Below are 16,706 nucleotides of genomic sequence, written 5' to 3' on the forward strand. Positions count from 1 at the left end.
TTCGCTCAGAATGAGGCTGATTGTAGATTTACTGAAATTATAAGAAGTAGAAATGAACCCATATACTCGGCATATTACCGATTGAAATGAAGAGGGGTTTATCTTTAAAAGTTCAAGCTGGTTAGAGCAGCAGGTTACTTATCAATTGGTGAAAATCACGTGATTAAAGTCAAGAGCAAGTCCTTTTAAATTGTAATAACAATGAGAGCCAGTGGCCATTTTTTTAAAAAGAGTTGCTCTCCCCGACGGGGAATTGAACCCTGGTCTCCCGCGTTACATGTGGGGAACCTAACGACTTTACTATCGAGGACTCGGTCAGAGTGGGGCAGATTTGTGATTGACAGAAATTGCAACTAGGAATAATCTCTAATACTTAATAAATAATCGTTTGAAATGAAGAAGGAGTCATCTTTAAAAGTTCATGCTTTTGAGTGCAGCAGGTGACTTAACGTTTGGTGAAATTAACGTTATAAAAGGGAACAGCAAGTGATTTTAAATTGTAATAACAATGAGAGCCAGTGGCCAAAAAATTTAAAAAGTGTAGCTCTCCCCGACGGGGAATTGAACCCAGGTCTCCCGCGTGACAGGCAGGGATACTAACCACTATACTATCGAGGACTCGCTCGGAATGCGACTGATTCTAGATTGACTGATATTATAACAAGTAGAAATGAACCCATCTTCTCGGCATATTACTGATTGAAATGAAGAGGGGTTTATCTTTAAAAGTTCAAGCTGGTTAGAGCAGCAGGTTACCTAACGATTAGGGAAAATAACGTGATTAAAGTCAAGAGCAAGTCCTTTTAAATTGTAATAACAATGAGAGCCAGTGGCCATTTTTTAAAAAAAGAGTTGCTCTCCCCGACGGGGAATTGAACCCTGGTCTCCCGCGTTACATGTGGAAACCTAACGACTTTACTACCGAGGACTCAGTCAGAGTGTGGCTAATTCGTGATTGACAGCAATTATAAGAAAAAAAACTCATATTCTCAGTAAATAATAGCTTGAAATGAAGAAGAATTCATCTTTAAAAGTTCAGGCTTTTGAGTGCAGCAGGTGACTCAACGTTTGGTGAAATTAACGTGATAAAAGGGGACAGCAAGTAATTTTAAATTGTGATAACAATGAGAGCCAACGGCTATTTTTTAAAAAAAGAGTTGCTCTCCCCGACGGGGAATTGAACCCTGGTCTCCCGCGTTACATGTGGAAACCTAACGACTTTACTATCGAGGACTCAGTCAAAGTGTGGCTAATTCGTGATTGACAGCAATTATAACAAAAACAACTCATATTCTCAGTAAATAATAGCTTGAAATGAAGAAGGATTCATCTTTAAAAGTTCAGGCTTTTGAGTGCAGCAGGTGACTCAGGTATGTGGATGACACTTTCGTCATTTGGCCACACGGCCTCTCAGCATTGAACCACTTCTTGGACCACATCAACTCCAGACATCCATCAATCAGATTCACCATGGAAGTGGAGAAAGATGGCAAACTACCATTCTTAGATATTCTGTTTGAGAGGAGACCTAATGGATCCTTGGGACATTCTGTCTACAGGAAAGCCACCCACACAGATTCCTACTTGAAACCAGATTCCCACCACCACCCATCTCAAAAGAATTCTCTCATCAAAACGCTATACCACAGAGCTCATGGCATTCCTGACCAACACCACCTGGCCAGTGAATTGAGACATGTACATCGGGCCCTCAGGATGAACGGATACTCTGAACGCACCATCCGACAAGCTGTTTCTCCCACCATACAGAAACAGCCACTTGAAACTCCGATCAAAACTGTCACGTTACCATACATAGCAGGCGTGACCAAAAAGATCTCCAAAATTCTAAACAAACACAAGATCCAAGTCCGATTCAGTACAGTACATAAAATCCGTGATCTAATTCCATCTGTGAAGGATGTCATCCCTGACTTGCAATACCCTGGAGTCTATAAAATGAGTTGCAGCTGTGGTGACTGTTACATTGGGGAAACGAAACGTCATGTCTCTGATCGTGTTCGCGAGCACAAGTCAGATTTGAAACACGGCAGAACTGATTCTTCGGCCGTTGCCGATCATTGCTACAACTCGGTGGGCTCTCATGAGATTGTTTTCTCCGAGACTAAGGTGCTCTGCAAACCCTCTGGCTACCATCAAAGGTTTGTACACGAAGCTATTCAGATATACAAACACAGACATAATTTCAACCGTGATAATGGGTACAAACTTAGTAATCATTGGAAAGATGTTATCAACCATGCAAAAAAGACATAATTACACATTTTTGGACCATCTTATCTGACAGGCACTATTTTACTTTACTTTACCGAGTGTTAACATCCCCAGTGTTTAACAGTACTCTCTTTATTGTTCAGCCAGCACTGGTATAAACATGTGCATTTTCGTTCTTTTCTATCATGTGTATCAACAGGTGCTTGTACTTACACATGTCCACGTACACTTGCACCCCACATTCTCTTTTGGCCTCCCCTCCCCCTCTCCGTCCAATACGTTGGCGTGTGCAGCAGTAGTTGCTTGCGCACAACCACGTCCACGCCGTTGACTCTCGTGTACCACGTCGTGCATTCTTTTGGCCCAGCCCCCCTCCCCATACGTTCTACGTAGCACTTCTTGCCTTATTTTAGCCCCGCCCCCCTCCCTCCCTCCCGATACGTTCCATTCATTGGCTACCACATTCTGATGAGCTCCCCCCCCTCTCCTCCCCCCTCAACTTGCTTTTTAGGGATTACATCTTGAATCCTTGCCTCACTTGATGCAGTAAATCTGGCTGTGACGGTCCCACCTGATGACGGAGACTTGTGTTGCCTCGGAAACGTCGTGATTTTTATTGTTTTATTTTTATTAATTTCATTTTTTACCTACGTGACTTTACCGAAAGAACTAAGAGTAGGTGACTCAACGTTTGGTGAAATTAACGTGATGAAAGGGAACAGCAAGTAATTTTAAATTGTAATAACAATTTAACACTTAGGCTGTATGGGCTACCAAAGATCCATAAAAAAGGCATCCGTTTACAACCCATAGTCAGTACAATTGGCTCTGCCACATATAAATTAGCAAAATATGTAACTAAACAAATACAGCCCTACATCGGTAGGACATCATCATTCATAAGAAATTCAGAACATCTTGTGAATATGATCAATGATATTAAACTTAACCCTAATGATATTTTGGTGAGTTTTGATGTGATTTCGATATTCACTAAGGTTCCAGTGAGCGAGTCGCTTAAATTACTTGATACACTGGTAAAGAATACAGATTTACCAAAAGATATTCCGAAACTCGCTGACCATTGTTTAAATAACACTTACTTCTTATGGAGAGGTGAATTCTTTAAACAAAGGGAGGGAGCAGCAATGGGCTCTCCTTTATCTCCTGCTATAGCAAATTTGTACATGGAAAACTTTGAAACCAGAGCACTTGCCTCGAGCACATTAAAACCATCCTTTTGGTTTAGATATGTGGATGACACTTTGGTTGTCTGGCCACATGGTAAAGATACACTTAACGATTTTCTAAATCATCTCAATGCACAAAACCCGGCCATTCAGTTCACCATGGAAATGGAGGTGAATAACACACTCCCGTTCCTGGATATTTTACTTGGGCATGGCCTAAATGGTAAAATAACACACAGCGTTTACAGAAAGCAAACGCACACTGATGCCTATCTGAATGCGAAATCGCATCATCACCCAGCTCAGAAATCCTCTCTTATCAAGACGCTCATACATCGGGCTAAAACAGTGTCAGATGATGAAAGTCTAGTGAGAGAGATTAAACATGTTAAAGAAGCACTAAGACAGAATGGCTACAATAATACTCAAATTAACAGAGCACTAAATGCCAAATCACGATCGCAAAGCAACACTGCTGAAAGCGATCAGATTATTAAAACAATAAAAATACCATTTATCTCAGGAGTAACTGACAAATTAGCCCGTGTTTTGCAAAAGCAAAACATTACAGTAAGATTTGGTACAGTACACAATATTCAACAACTAGTAACGTGCACTAAAGACGAATTACCTAAATTATCAACAGAAGGTGTATATCGGATTAATTGTGTATGTGGCAGATGCTATATTGGACAGACAGGGCGTAACGTTAGTGTAAGACTAAAAGAACACCAGAGAAATATTAAACTATCGCAAACACAACTGTCGGCAGTGGCAGAACATGCTTGCCAACAGGGACACTCAATTGATTTTGACAACGTTGAAGTGCTGTGTAAAACTAGTTACTACTGGCAAAGACTAATTAGAGAATCCATTGAGATTGAGAGAAACAGAAATAACTTTAATCGCTCAGACAGCTACAGGCTTGGTGCGGCCTGGAAGCGTATTATTAAATAAGATGCATTACAATTCCTTATAAGGGAAACAAGCACTAACTGATGATTAATGTAGCATAATCACAATAGAACACATTCCAAATGATTACTAATCTACAACTCGCATCGTAACAATAGCCTTATTACTAATCAAGTATATAATTACAATAACCCCCCCTCAAATCTTTGCACCTGATGAGTTAATGAGTTAATGATGACGTCACCCTGCTGCTGCTCTATATAAGAACGGGAGACACAGCAGAGCCTCACCATTCTGGCGAATTGCCCGATGATGCTGGATGCAATTACCAGCGAAACGTCGTACTCAAATTGTAAATGATGTGGTTTCACGCTTCAACACACCGGTGGGCTAAAGCAGTGAACTATTTGTCTTTTGTCAACGTGACACTTTTTTACTGATTGGCCGTGTCGGGTGGTGGAGGGTTACGACACATTTATAAATAACGCGATCTAAACCCAAAATCGTTGATTATGTAATAACAATGAGAGCCAGTGGCCATTTTCTTTTTAAAAAGAGTTGCTCTCCCCGACGGAGAATTGAACCCCGGTCTCCCGCGTGACAGGCGGGGATACTAACCTCAATACTATCGAGGACTCGCTCAGAATCAGGCTGATTGTAGATTGACTGAAATTATAAGAAATAGAAATGAACCCATATACACGGCATATTACCGATTGAAATGAAGAGGGGTTTATCTTTAAAAGTTCAAGCTGGTTAGAGCAGCAGGTTACCTAACGATTAGGGAAAATCACATGATTAAAGTCAAGAGCAAGTCCTTTCAAATAGTAATAACAATAAGGCGAGCCAGAGGCCAAAACATTTTTTAAAAGAGTAGTTCTCCCCGACGGGGAATTGAACCCTGGTCTCCCGCGTTCCATGTGGGGAAACTAACGACGTTACTATCGAGGACTCGGTCAGAGTGTGGCTAATTCGTGATTGACAGCAATTATAACAAATAAAAACTCATATTCTCAGCAGATAATAGCTTGAAATGAAGAAGGATTCATCTTTAAAAGTTCAGGCTTTTGAGTGCAGCAGGTGACTCAACGTTTGGTGTAATTAACGTGATAAAAGGGTACAGCAAGTAATTTTAAATTGTAATAACAATGAGAGCCAGCGGCTATTTTTTTAAAAAAGAGTTGCTCTCCCCGACGGGGAATTGAACCCTGGTCTCCCGCGTTACATGTGGAAACCTAACGACTTTACTATCGAGGACTCAGTCAGAGTGTGGCTAATTCGTGATTGACAGCAATTATAACAAAAAAACTCATATTCTCAGTAAATAATAGCTTGAAATGAAGACGAATTCATCTTTAAAAGTTCAGGCTTTTGAGTGCAGCAGGTGACTCAACGTTTGGTGAAATTAACGTGATAAAAGGGAACAGCAAGTGATTTTAAATTGTAATAACAATGAGAGCAAGTGGCCAAAAGATTTTAAAAAGTGTTGCTCTCCCCGACGGGAAATTGAACCCTGGTCTCCCGCGTGACAGGCGGGGATACTAACCACTATACTATCGATGACTCGCTCAGAATGCGACTGATTCTAGATTGACTGATATTATGACAAGTAGAAATGAACCCATATTCTCGGCATATTACCGATTGAAATGAAGAGGGGTTTATCTTTAAAAGTTCAAGCTGGTTAGAGCAGCAGGTTACCTCACGATTAGGGAAAATCACGAGATTAAAGTCAAGAGCAATACCTTTCAAATAGTAATAACAATAAGGAGAGCCAGAGGCCAAAACATTTTTTAAAAGAGTAGTTCTCCCCGACGGAGAATTGAACCCTGGTCTCCCGCGTTCCATGTGGGGAAACTAACGACGTTACTATCGATGGCTCGGTCAGAGTGGGGCTAATTCGTGATTGACAGCAAATATAACAAAAAAAATCTCATATTCTCAGTAAATAATAGCTTGAAATGAAGAAGGATTCATCTTTAAAAGTTCAGGCTTTTGAGTGCAGCAGGTGACTCAACGTTTGGTGAAATTAACGTGATAAAAGGGAACAGCAAGTAATTTTAAATTGTAATAACAATGAGAGCCAGTGGCCATTTTCTTCTTAAAAAGAGTTGCTCTCCCCGACGGGGAATTGAACCCCAGTCTCCCGCGTGACAAGCGGGGATACTAACCACTATACTATCGAGGACTCGCTCAGAATGAGGCTGATTGTAGAATGACTGATATTATAACAAGTAGAAATGAACCCATATTCTCGGCATATTACCGATTGAAATGAAGAGTGGTTTATCTTTAAAAGTTCAAGCTGGTTTGAGCAGCAGGTTACTTAACAATTGGTGAAAATCACGTGATTAAAGTCAAGAGCAAGTCCTTTTAAATTGTAATAACAATGAGAGGCAGTGGCCATTCTTTTTTAAAAGAGTAGTTCTCCCAGACGGGGAATTGAACCCTGGTCTCGCGCGTTCCATGTGGGGAAACTAACGACGTTACTATCGAGGACTCGGTCAGAGTGGGGCTAATTCGTGATTGACAGCAATTATAACAAAAAAATCTCATTTTCTCAGTAAATAATTGCTTGAAATTAAGAAGGATTCATCTTTAAAAGTTCAGGCTTTTGAGTGCAGCAGGTGACTCAACGTTTGGTGTAATTAACGTGATAAAAGGGTACAGAAAGTAATTTTAAATTGTAATAGCAATGAGAGCCAGTGGCCATTTTTTTTTTAAAAAGAGTTTTTCTCCCCGACGGGGAATTGAACCCCGGTCTCCCGCGTGACAGGCGGGGATACTAACCACTATACTATCGAGGACTCGCTCAGAATGAGGCTGATTCTAGATTGACTGAAATTATAAGAAGTAGAAATGAACCCATATACTCGGCATATTACCGATTGAAATGAAGAGGGGTTTATCTTTAAAAGTTCAAGCTGGTAAGAGCAGCAGGTTACTTCACAATTGGTGAAAATCACGTGATTGAAGTCAAGAGCAAGTCCTTTTAAATTGTAATAACAATGAGAGCCAGTGGCCATTTTTTCAAATAGAGTTGCTCTCCCCTGACGGGGAATTGAACCCTGGTCTCTCGCGTTACATGTGGGGAACCTAACGACTTTATCGAGGACACGGTCAGAGTGGGGCAGATTTGTGATTGACAGAAATTATAACTAGAAATAATCTCTAATACTTAATAAATAATCGTTTGAAATGAAGAAGGAGTCATCTTTAAAAGTTCAGGCTTTTGAGTGCAGCAGGTGACTCAACGTTTGGTGAAATTAACGTGATGAAAGGGAACAGCAAGTAATTTTAAATTGTAATAACAATTTAACACGTAGGCTGTATGGGCTACCAAAGATCCATAAAAAAGGCATCCGTTTACAACCCATAGTCAGTACAATTGGCTCTGCCACATATAAATTAGCAAAATATGTAACTAAACAAATACAGCCCTACATCGGTAGGACATCATCATTCATAAGAAATTCAGAACATCTTGTGAATATGATCAATGATATTAAACTTAACCCTAATGATATTTTGGTGAGTTTTGATGTGATTTCGATATTCACTAAGGTTCCAGTGAGCGAGTCGCTTAAATTACTTGATACACTGGTAAAGAATACAGATTTACCAAAAGATATTCCGAAACTCGCTGACCATTGTTTAAATAACACTTACTTCTTATGGAGAGGTGAATTCTTTAAACAAAGGGAGGGAGCAGCAATGGGCTCTCCTTTATCTCCTGCTATAGCAAATTTGTACATGGAAAACTTTGAAACCAGAGCACTTGCCTCGAGCACATTAAAACCATCCTTTTGGTTTAGATATGTGGATGACACTTTGGTTGTCTGGCCACATGGTAAAGATACACTTAACGATTTTCTAAATCATCTCAATGCACAAAACCCGGCCATTCAGTTCACCATGGAAATGGAGGTGAATAACACACTCCCGTTCCTGGATATTTTACTTGGGCATGGCCTAAATGGTAAAATAACACACAGCGTTTACAGAAAGCAAACGCACACTGATGCCTATCTGAATGCGAAATCGCATCATCACCCAGCTCAGAAATCCTCTCTTATCAAGACGCTCATACATCGGGCTAAAACAGTGTCAGATGATGAAAGTCTAGTGAGAGAGATTAAACATGTTAAAGAAGCACTAAGACAGAATGGCTACAATAATGCTCAAATTAACAGAGCACTAAATGCCAAATCACGATCGCAAAGCAACACTGCTGAAAGCGATCAGATTATTAAAACAATAAAAATACCATTTATCTCAGGAGTAACTGACAAATTAGCCCGTGTTTTGCAAAAGCAAAACATTACAGTAAGATTTGGTACAGTACACAATATTCAACAACTAGTAACGTGCACTAAAGACGAATTACCTAAATTATCAACAGAAGGTGTATATCGGATTAATTGTGTATGTGGCAGATGCTATATTGGACAGACAGGGCGTAACGTTAGTGTAAGACTAAAAGAACACCAGAGAAATATTAAACTATCGCAAACACAACTGTCGGCAGTGGCAGAACATGCTTGCCAACAGGGACACTCAATTGATTTTGACAACGTTGAAGTGCTGTGTAAAACTAGTTACTACTGGCAAAGACTAATTAGAGAATCCATTGAGATTGAGAGAAACAGAAATAACTTTAATCGCTCAGACAGCTACAGGCTTGGTGCGGCCTGGAAGCGTATTATTAAATAAGATGCATTACAATTCCTTATAAGGGAAACAAGCACTAACTGATGATTAATGTAGCATAATCACAATAGAACACATTCCAAATGATTACTAATCTACAACTCGCATCGTAACAATAGCCTTATTACTAATCAAGTATATAATTACAATAACCCCCCCTCAAATCTTTGCACCTGATGAGTTAATGAGTTAATGATGACGTCACCCTGCTGCTGCTCTATATAAGAACGGGAGACACAGCAGAGCCTCACCATTCTGGCGAATTGCCCGATGATGCTGGATGCAATTACCAGCGAAACGTCGTACTCAAATTGTAAATGATGTGGTTTCACGCTTCAACACACCGGTGGGCTAAAGCAGTGAACTATTTGTCTTTTGTCAACGTGACACTTTTTTACTGATTGGCCGTGTCGGGTGGTGGAGGGTTACGACACATTTATAAATAACGCGATCTAAACCCAAAATCGTTGATTATGTAATAACAATGAGAGCCAGTGGCCATTTTCTTTTTAAAAAGAGTTGCTCTCCCCGACGGAGAATTGAACCCCGGTCTCCCGCGTGACAGGCGGGGATACTAACCTCAATACTATCGAGGACTCGCTCAGAATCAGGCTGATTGTAGATTGACTGAAATTATAAGAAATAGAAATGAACCCATATACACGGCATATTACCGATTGAAATGAAGAGGGGTTTATCTTTAAAAGTTCAAGCTGGTTAGAGCAGCAGGTTACCTAACGATTAGGGAAAATCACATGATTAAAGTCAAGAGCAAGTCCTTTCAAATAGTAATAACAATAAGGCGAGCCAGAGGCCAAAACATTTTTTAAAAGAGTAGTTCTCCCCGACGGGGAATTGAACCCTGGTCTCCCGCGTTCCATGTGGGGAAACTAACGACGTTACTATCGAGGACTCGGTCAGAGTGTGGCTAATTCGTGATTGACAGCAATTATAACAAATAAAAACTCATATTCTCAGCAGATAATAGCTTGAAATGAAGAAGGATTCATCTTTAAAAGTTCAGGCTTTTGAGTGCAGCAGGTGACTCAACGTTTGGTGTAATTAACGTGATAAAAGGGTACAGCAAGTAATTTTAAATTGTAATAACAATGAGAGCCAGCGGCTATTTTTTTAAAAAAGAGTTGCTCTCCCCGACGGGGAATTGAACCCTGGTCTCCCGCGTTACATGTGGAAACCTAACGACTTTACTATCGAGGACTCAGTCAGAGTGTGGCTAATTCGTGATTGACAGCAATTATAACAAAAAAACTCATATTCTCAGTAAATAATAGCTTGAAATGAAGACGAATTCATCTTTAAAAGTTCAGGCTTTTGAGTGCAGCAGGTGACTCAACGTTTGGTGAAATTAACGTGATAAAAGGGAACAGCAAGTGATTTTAAATTGTAATAACAATGAGAGCAAGTGGCCAAAAGATTTTAAAAAGTGTTGCTCTCCCCGACGGGAAATTGAACCCCGGTCTCCCGCGTGACAGGCGGGGATACTAACCACTATACTATCGATGACTCGCTCAGAATGCGACTGATTCTAGATTGACTGATATTATGACAAGTAGAAATGAACCCATATTCTCGGCATATTACCGATTGAAATGAAGAGGGGTTTATCTTTAAAAGTTCAAGCTGGTTAGAGCAGCAGGTTACCTCACGATTAGGGAAAATCACGAGATTAAAGTCAAGAGCAATACCTTTCAAATAGTAATAACAATAAGGAGAGCCAGAGGCCAAAACATTTTTTAAAAGAGTAGTTCTCCCCGACGGAGAATTGAACCCTGGTCTCCCGCGTTCCATGTGGGGAAACTAACGACGTTACTATGGATGGCTCGGTCAGAGTGGGGCTAATTCGTGATTGACAGCAAATATAACAAAAACAATCTCATATTCTCAGTAAATAATAGCTTGAAATGAAGAAGGATTCATCTTTAAAAGTTCAGGCTTTTGAGTGCAGCAGGTGACTCAACGTTTGGTGAAATTAACGTGATAAAAGGGAACAGCAAGTAATTTTAAATTGTAATAACAATGAGAGCCAGTGGCCATTTTCTTCTTAAAAAGAGTTGCTCTCCCCGACGGGGAATTGAACCCCAGTCTCCCGCGTGACAAGCGGGGATACTAACCACTATACTATCGAGGACTCGCTCAGAATGAGGCTGATTGTAGATTGACTGATATTATAACAAGTAGAAATGAACCCATATTCTCGGCATATTACCGATTGAAATGAAGAGTGGTTTATCTTTAAAAGTTCAAGCTGGTTAGAGCAGCAGGTTACTTAACAATTGGTGAAAATCACGTGATTAAAGTCAAGAGCAAGTCCTTTTAAATTGTAATAACAATGAGAGGCAGTGGCCATTCTTTTTTAAAAGAGTAGTTCTCCCAGACGGGGAATTGAACCCTGGTCTCGCGCGTTCCATGTGGGGAAACTAACGACGTTACTATCGAGGACTCGGTCAGAGTGGGGCTAATTCGTGATTGACAGCAATTATAACAAAAAAATCTCATTTTCTCAGTAAATAATTGCTTGAAATTAAGAAGGATTCATCTTTAAAAGTTCAGGCTTTTGAGTGAAGCAGGTGACTCAACGTTTGGTGTAATTAACGTGATAAAAGGGTACAGAAAGTAATTTTAAATTGTAATAGCAATGAGAGCCAGTGGCCATTTTCTTTTTAAAAAGAGTTTTTCTCTCCGACGGGGAATTGAACCCCGGTCTCCCGCGTGACAGGCGGGGATACTAACCACTATACTATCGACGACTCGCTCTGAATGAGGCTGATTCTAGATTGACTGAAATTATAAGAAGTAGAAATGAACCCATATACTCGGCATATTACCGATTGAAATGAAGAGGGGTTTATCTTTAAAAGTTCAAGCTGGTAAGAGCAGCAGGTTACTTCACAATTGGTGAAAATCACGTGATTGAAGTCAAGAGCAAGTCCTTTTAAATTGTAATAACAATGAGAGCCAGTGGCCATTTTTTCAAATAGAGTTGCTCTCCCCTGACGGGGAATTGAACCCTGGTCTCTCGCGTTACATGTGGGGAACCTAACGACTTTATCGAGGACACGGTCAGAGTGGGGCAGATTTGTGATTGACAGAAATTATAACTAGAAATAATCTCTAATACTTAATAAATAATCGTTTGAAATGAAGAAGGAGTCATCTTTAAAAGTTCAGGCTTTTGAGTGCAGCAGGTGACTCAACGTTTGGTGAAATTAACGTGATAAAAGGGGACAGCAAGTAATTTTAAATTGTAATAACAATGAGAGCCAGTGGCCAAAATAATTTAAAAGCGTAGCTCTCCCCGACGGGGAATTGAATCGAGGTCTCCCGCGTGACAGGCAGGGATACTAACCACTATACTATCGAGGACTCGCTCAGAATGCGACTGATTCTAGATTGACTGATATTATAACAAGTAGAAATGAACCCATATACTCGGCATATTACCAATTTAAATGAAGAGGGGTTTATCTTTAAAAGTTCAAGCTGGTTAGAGCAGCAGGTTACCTAACGATTAGGGAAAATCACGTGATTAAAGTCAAGAGCAAGTCCTTTCAAATAGTAATAACAGTAAGGAGAGCCAGAGGCCAAAACATTTTTTAAAAGAGTAGTTCTCCCCAACGGGGAATTGAACCCTGGTCTCCCGCGTTCCATGTGGGGAAACTAACGACGTTACTATCGAGGACTCGGTCAGAGTATGGCTAATTCGTGATTGACAGCAATTATAACAAATAAAAACTCATATTCTCAGCAGATAATAGCTTGAAATGAAGAAGGATACATCTTTAAAAGTTCAGGCTTTTGAGTGCAGCAGGTGACTCAACGTTTGGTGTAATTAACGTGATAAAAGGGTACAGAAAGTAATTTTAAATTGTAATAGCAATGAAAGCCAGTGGCCATTTTCTTTTTAAAATGAGTTGCTCTCCCCGACGGGGAATTGAATCCCGGTCTCCCGCGTGACAGGCGGGGATACTAACCACTATACTATCGAGGACTCGCTCGGATTGAGGCTGATTGTAGAATGACTGAAATTATAACAAGTAGAAATGAACCCATATACTCGGCATATTACCGATTGAAATGAAGAGGGGTTAATCTTTAAAAGTTCAAGCTGGTTAGAGCAGCAGGTTACTTCACAATTGGTGACATTCACGTTATTGAAGTCAAGAACAAGTTCTTATAAATTGTAATAACAATGAGAGCCAGTGCCATTTATTTAAAAATATTTTTTCTCCCCGACGGGGAATTGAACCCTGGTTTCCCGCGTTCCATGTGGGGAAACTAACGACGTTACTATCGAGGACTCGGTCAGAGTGGGGCAGATTTGTGATTGACAGAAATTATATCTAGAAATAATCTCTAATACTCAATAAATAATAGCTTGAAATGTTGAAGGATTCATCTTTAAAAGTTAAGGCTTTTGAGTGCAGCAGGTGATTTAACGTTTGGTGAAATTAACGTTATAAAAGGGAACAGCAAGTGATTTTAAATTGTAATAACAATGAGAGCCAGTCGCCAAAACATCTTAAAAAGTATTGCTCTCCCCAACGGGGAATTGAACCCCGGTCTCCCGCGTGACAGGCGGGGATACTAACCACTATACTATCGAGGACTCGCTCAGAATGCGACTGATTCTAGATTGACTGATATTATAACAAGTAGAAATGAACCCATATACTCGGCATATTACCAATTTAAATGAAGAGGGGTTTATCTTTAAAAGTTCAAGCTGGTTAGAGCAGCAGGTTACCTAACGATTAGGGAAAATCACGTGATTAAAGTCAAGAGCAAGTCCTTTCAAATAGTAATAACAGTAAGGAGAGCCAGAGGCCAAAACATTTTTTAAAAGAGTAGTTCTCCCCTACGGGGAATTGAACCCTGGTCTCCCGCGTTCCATGTGGGGAAACTAACGACGTTACTCTCGAGGACTCGGTCAGAGTATGGCTAATTCGTGATTGACAGCAATTATAACAAATAAAAACGCATATTCTCAGCAGATAATAGCTTGAAATGAAGAAGGATACATCTTTAAAAGTTCAGGCTTTTGAGTGCAGCAGGTGACTCAACGTTTGGTGTAATTAACGTGATAAAAGGGTACAGAAAGTAATTTTAAATTGTAATAGCAATGAAAGCCAGTGGCCATTTTCTTTTTAAAATGAGTTGCTCTCCCCGACGGGGAATTGAACCCCGGTCTCCCGCGTGACAGGCGGGGACACTAACCACTATACTATCGAGGACTCGCTCAGATTGAGGCTGATTGTAGATTGACTGAAATTATAACAAGTAGAAATGAACCCATATACTCGGCATATTACCGATTGAAATGAAGAGGGGTTTATCTTTAAAAGTTCAAGCTGGTTAGAGCAGCAGGTTACTTCACAATTGGTGAAAATCACGTTATTGAAGTCAAGAACAAGTCCTTATAAATTGTAATAACAATGAGAGCCAGTGCCATTTATTTAAAAATATTTTTTCTCCCCGACGGGGAATTGAACCCTGGTTTCCCGCGTTCCATGTGGGGAAACTAACGACGTTACTATCGAGGACTCGGTTAGAGTGGGGCAGATTTGTGATTGACAAAAATTATATCTAGAAATAATCTCTAAAACTCAATAAATAATAGCTTGAAATGTTGAAGGCTTCATCTTTAAAAGTTAAGGCTTTTGAGTGCAGCAGGTGATTTAACGTTTGGTGAAATTAACGTTATAAAAGGGAACAGCAAGTGATTTTAAATTGTAATAACAATGAGAGCCAGTCGCCAAAACATTTTAAAAAGTATTGCTCTCCCCAACGGGGAATTGAACCCCGGTCTCCCGCGTGACAGGCGGGGATACTAACCACTATACTATCGAGGACTCGCTCAGAATGCGACTGATTCTAGATTGACTGATATTATAACAAATAGAAATGAACCCATATTCTCGGCATTTTATTGATTGAAATGAAGAGGGGTTTTTCTTTAAAAGTTCAAGCTGGTTAGAGCAGCAGGTTACCTAACGATTGGTGAAAATCACGTGATTAAAGTCAAGAGCAAGTCCTTTTAAATTGTAATAACAATGAGAGCCAGTGGCCATTTTTAAAAAAAGAGTTGCTCTCCCCGACGGGAAATTGAACCCTGGTCTCCCGCGTTACATGTGTAGTGGTGATACGCGCTGGGGTAGGGATCGTGTGTCAGCGCGTAGTGATTGGCTGTGTGTGTTGGTGACGCGCGCTGACGGTGAAGGATCAGGGGTCAGCGCGGGGTCATGGGTTATGTGGTAGTGATTGGCTGTGTGCCGGTGATGCGCTTGAGAGGGAGTGATCATGTGGCAGCGCGGCGTGATTGGTTGTGTAGTGGTAACACGTGCTGGGGAAAACGGATCGTAGGAACAGCGCGTCGTGATTGGTCAACTAAGGAGCGATGCTCACGTCGAGGTCCGCATACACTCCGTCTCCCATGAGCGGGGACTATATAAGGGGATGCGCACAGGCGCACGGGGAGGGAGTACCAGCGAAGACTGAAGACGGAGGAGGAGGCGGAACCCTGGGACCCGGGGCCGAACGTCCGTGAGAGGGCCGGCTCGTGGGACTCAAAGGTTGTGGCCCACGCCCAAGCTGGGGTAGGCCTGTAGGCTCCACGGACGTTACGGGGTCAAGTGAAGTGTGTGTAGCCGGAGGAATAGAAGCTACACGAGTCAAGTGAAGTGTGTGTAGCCGGAGGAATAGAAGCTACACGAGTCAAGTGAAGTGTGTGTAGCCGGAGGAATAGAAGCTACACGAGTCAAGTGAAGTGTGTGTAGCCGGAGTAATAGAAGCTACACGAGTCAAGTGAAGTGTGTGTAGCCGGAGGAATAGTAACTACACGTGTCGAGTGAAGTGTGTGTCGTCCGAGGAATAGAGACCACTCGTTGTATAGTGACAAGTCAAGATTTAATAAAAAGTGTGTTACCCGTCAAGGAGTTTCCTGCCGTCATTCAAATACTTCACATGTGGGAAATCTAACGGCTTTACTATCGAGGACTCGGTCAGAGTGGGGCAGATTTGTGATTGACAGAAATTATAACTAGAAATAATCTCTAATACTCAATAAATAATAGCTTGAAATGTTGAAGGATTCATCTTTAAAAGTTAAGGCTTTTGAGTGCCGCAGGTGATTCAACGTTTGGTGAAATTAACGTTATAAAAGGGAACAGCAAGTGATTTTAAATTGTAATAACAATGAGAGCCAGTCGCCAAAACATTTTAAAAAGTATTGCTCTCCCCAACGGGGAATTGAACCCCGGTCTCCCGCGTGACAGGCGGGGATACTAACCACTATACTATCGAGGACTCGCTCAGAATGCGACTGATTCTAGATTGACTGATATTATAACAAATAGAAATGAACCTATATTCTCGGCATTTTACTGATTGAAATGAAGAAGGATTCATCTTTAAAAGTTCAGGCCTTTGAGTGCAGCAGGTGACTCAACGTTTGGTGAAATTAACGTGATAAAAGGGAACAGCAAGTAATTTTAAATTGTATTAACAATGAGAGTCAATGGCCATTTACTTTTTTTAAAGAGTTGCTCTCCCCGACGGAAAATTGAACCCCGGTCTCCCGCGTGACAGGCAGGGATACTAACCACAATGCTATCGAGGACTCGCTCAGAATGAGGCTGA

The 16,706-nt window shown here is 40.8% G+C and overlaps 5 non-coding genes across 5 annotated transcripts; all 5 read right to left on the reverse strand.

Annotated features, from left to right (window-relative positions):
* Positions 1-7,075: 7,075 nt before the first annotated feature.
* Positions 7,076-7,147, reverse strand: TRNAD-GUC (transfer RNA aspartic acid (anticodon GUC)). The gene has a single exon. It is a non-coding gene; the product is annotated as a tRNA-Asp (tRNA).
* A 6,458-nt stretch (positions 7,148-13,605) lies between these two features.
* Positions 13,606-13,677, reverse strand: TRNAD-GUC (transfer RNA aspartic acid (anticodon GUC)). The gene has a single exon. It is a non-coding gene; the product is annotated as a tRNA-Asp (tRNA).
* Positions 13,678-14,230: 553 nt separating this feature from the next.
* Positions 14,231-14,302, reverse strand: TRNAD-GUC (transfer RNA aspartic acid (anticodon GUC)). The gene has a single exon. It is a non-coding gene; the product is annotated as a tRNA-Asp (tRNA).
* A 546-nt stretch (positions 14,303-14,848) lies between these two features.
* Positions 14,849-14,920, reverse strand: TRNAD-GUC (transfer RNA aspartic acid (anticodon GUC)). The gene has a single exon. It is a non-coding gene; the product is annotated as a tRNA-Asp (tRNA).
* A 1,381-nt stretch (positions 14,921-16,301) lies between these two features.
* Positions 16,302-16,373, reverse strand: TRNAD-GUC (transfer RNA aspartic acid (anticodon GUC)). Its single transcript has one exon. It is a non-coding gene; the product is annotated as a tRNA-Asp (tRNA).
* Positions 16,374-16,706: the final 333 nt, after the last annotated feature.

Source organism: Lampetra fluviatilis, chromosome 66, assembly GCF_964198595.1.
Source record: "Lampetra fluviatilis chromosome 66, kcLamFluv1.1, whole genome shotgun sequence".
NCBI lineage: Eukaryota > Metazoa > Chordata > Hyperoartia > Petromyzontiformes > Petromyzontidae > Lampetra > Lampetra fluviatilis.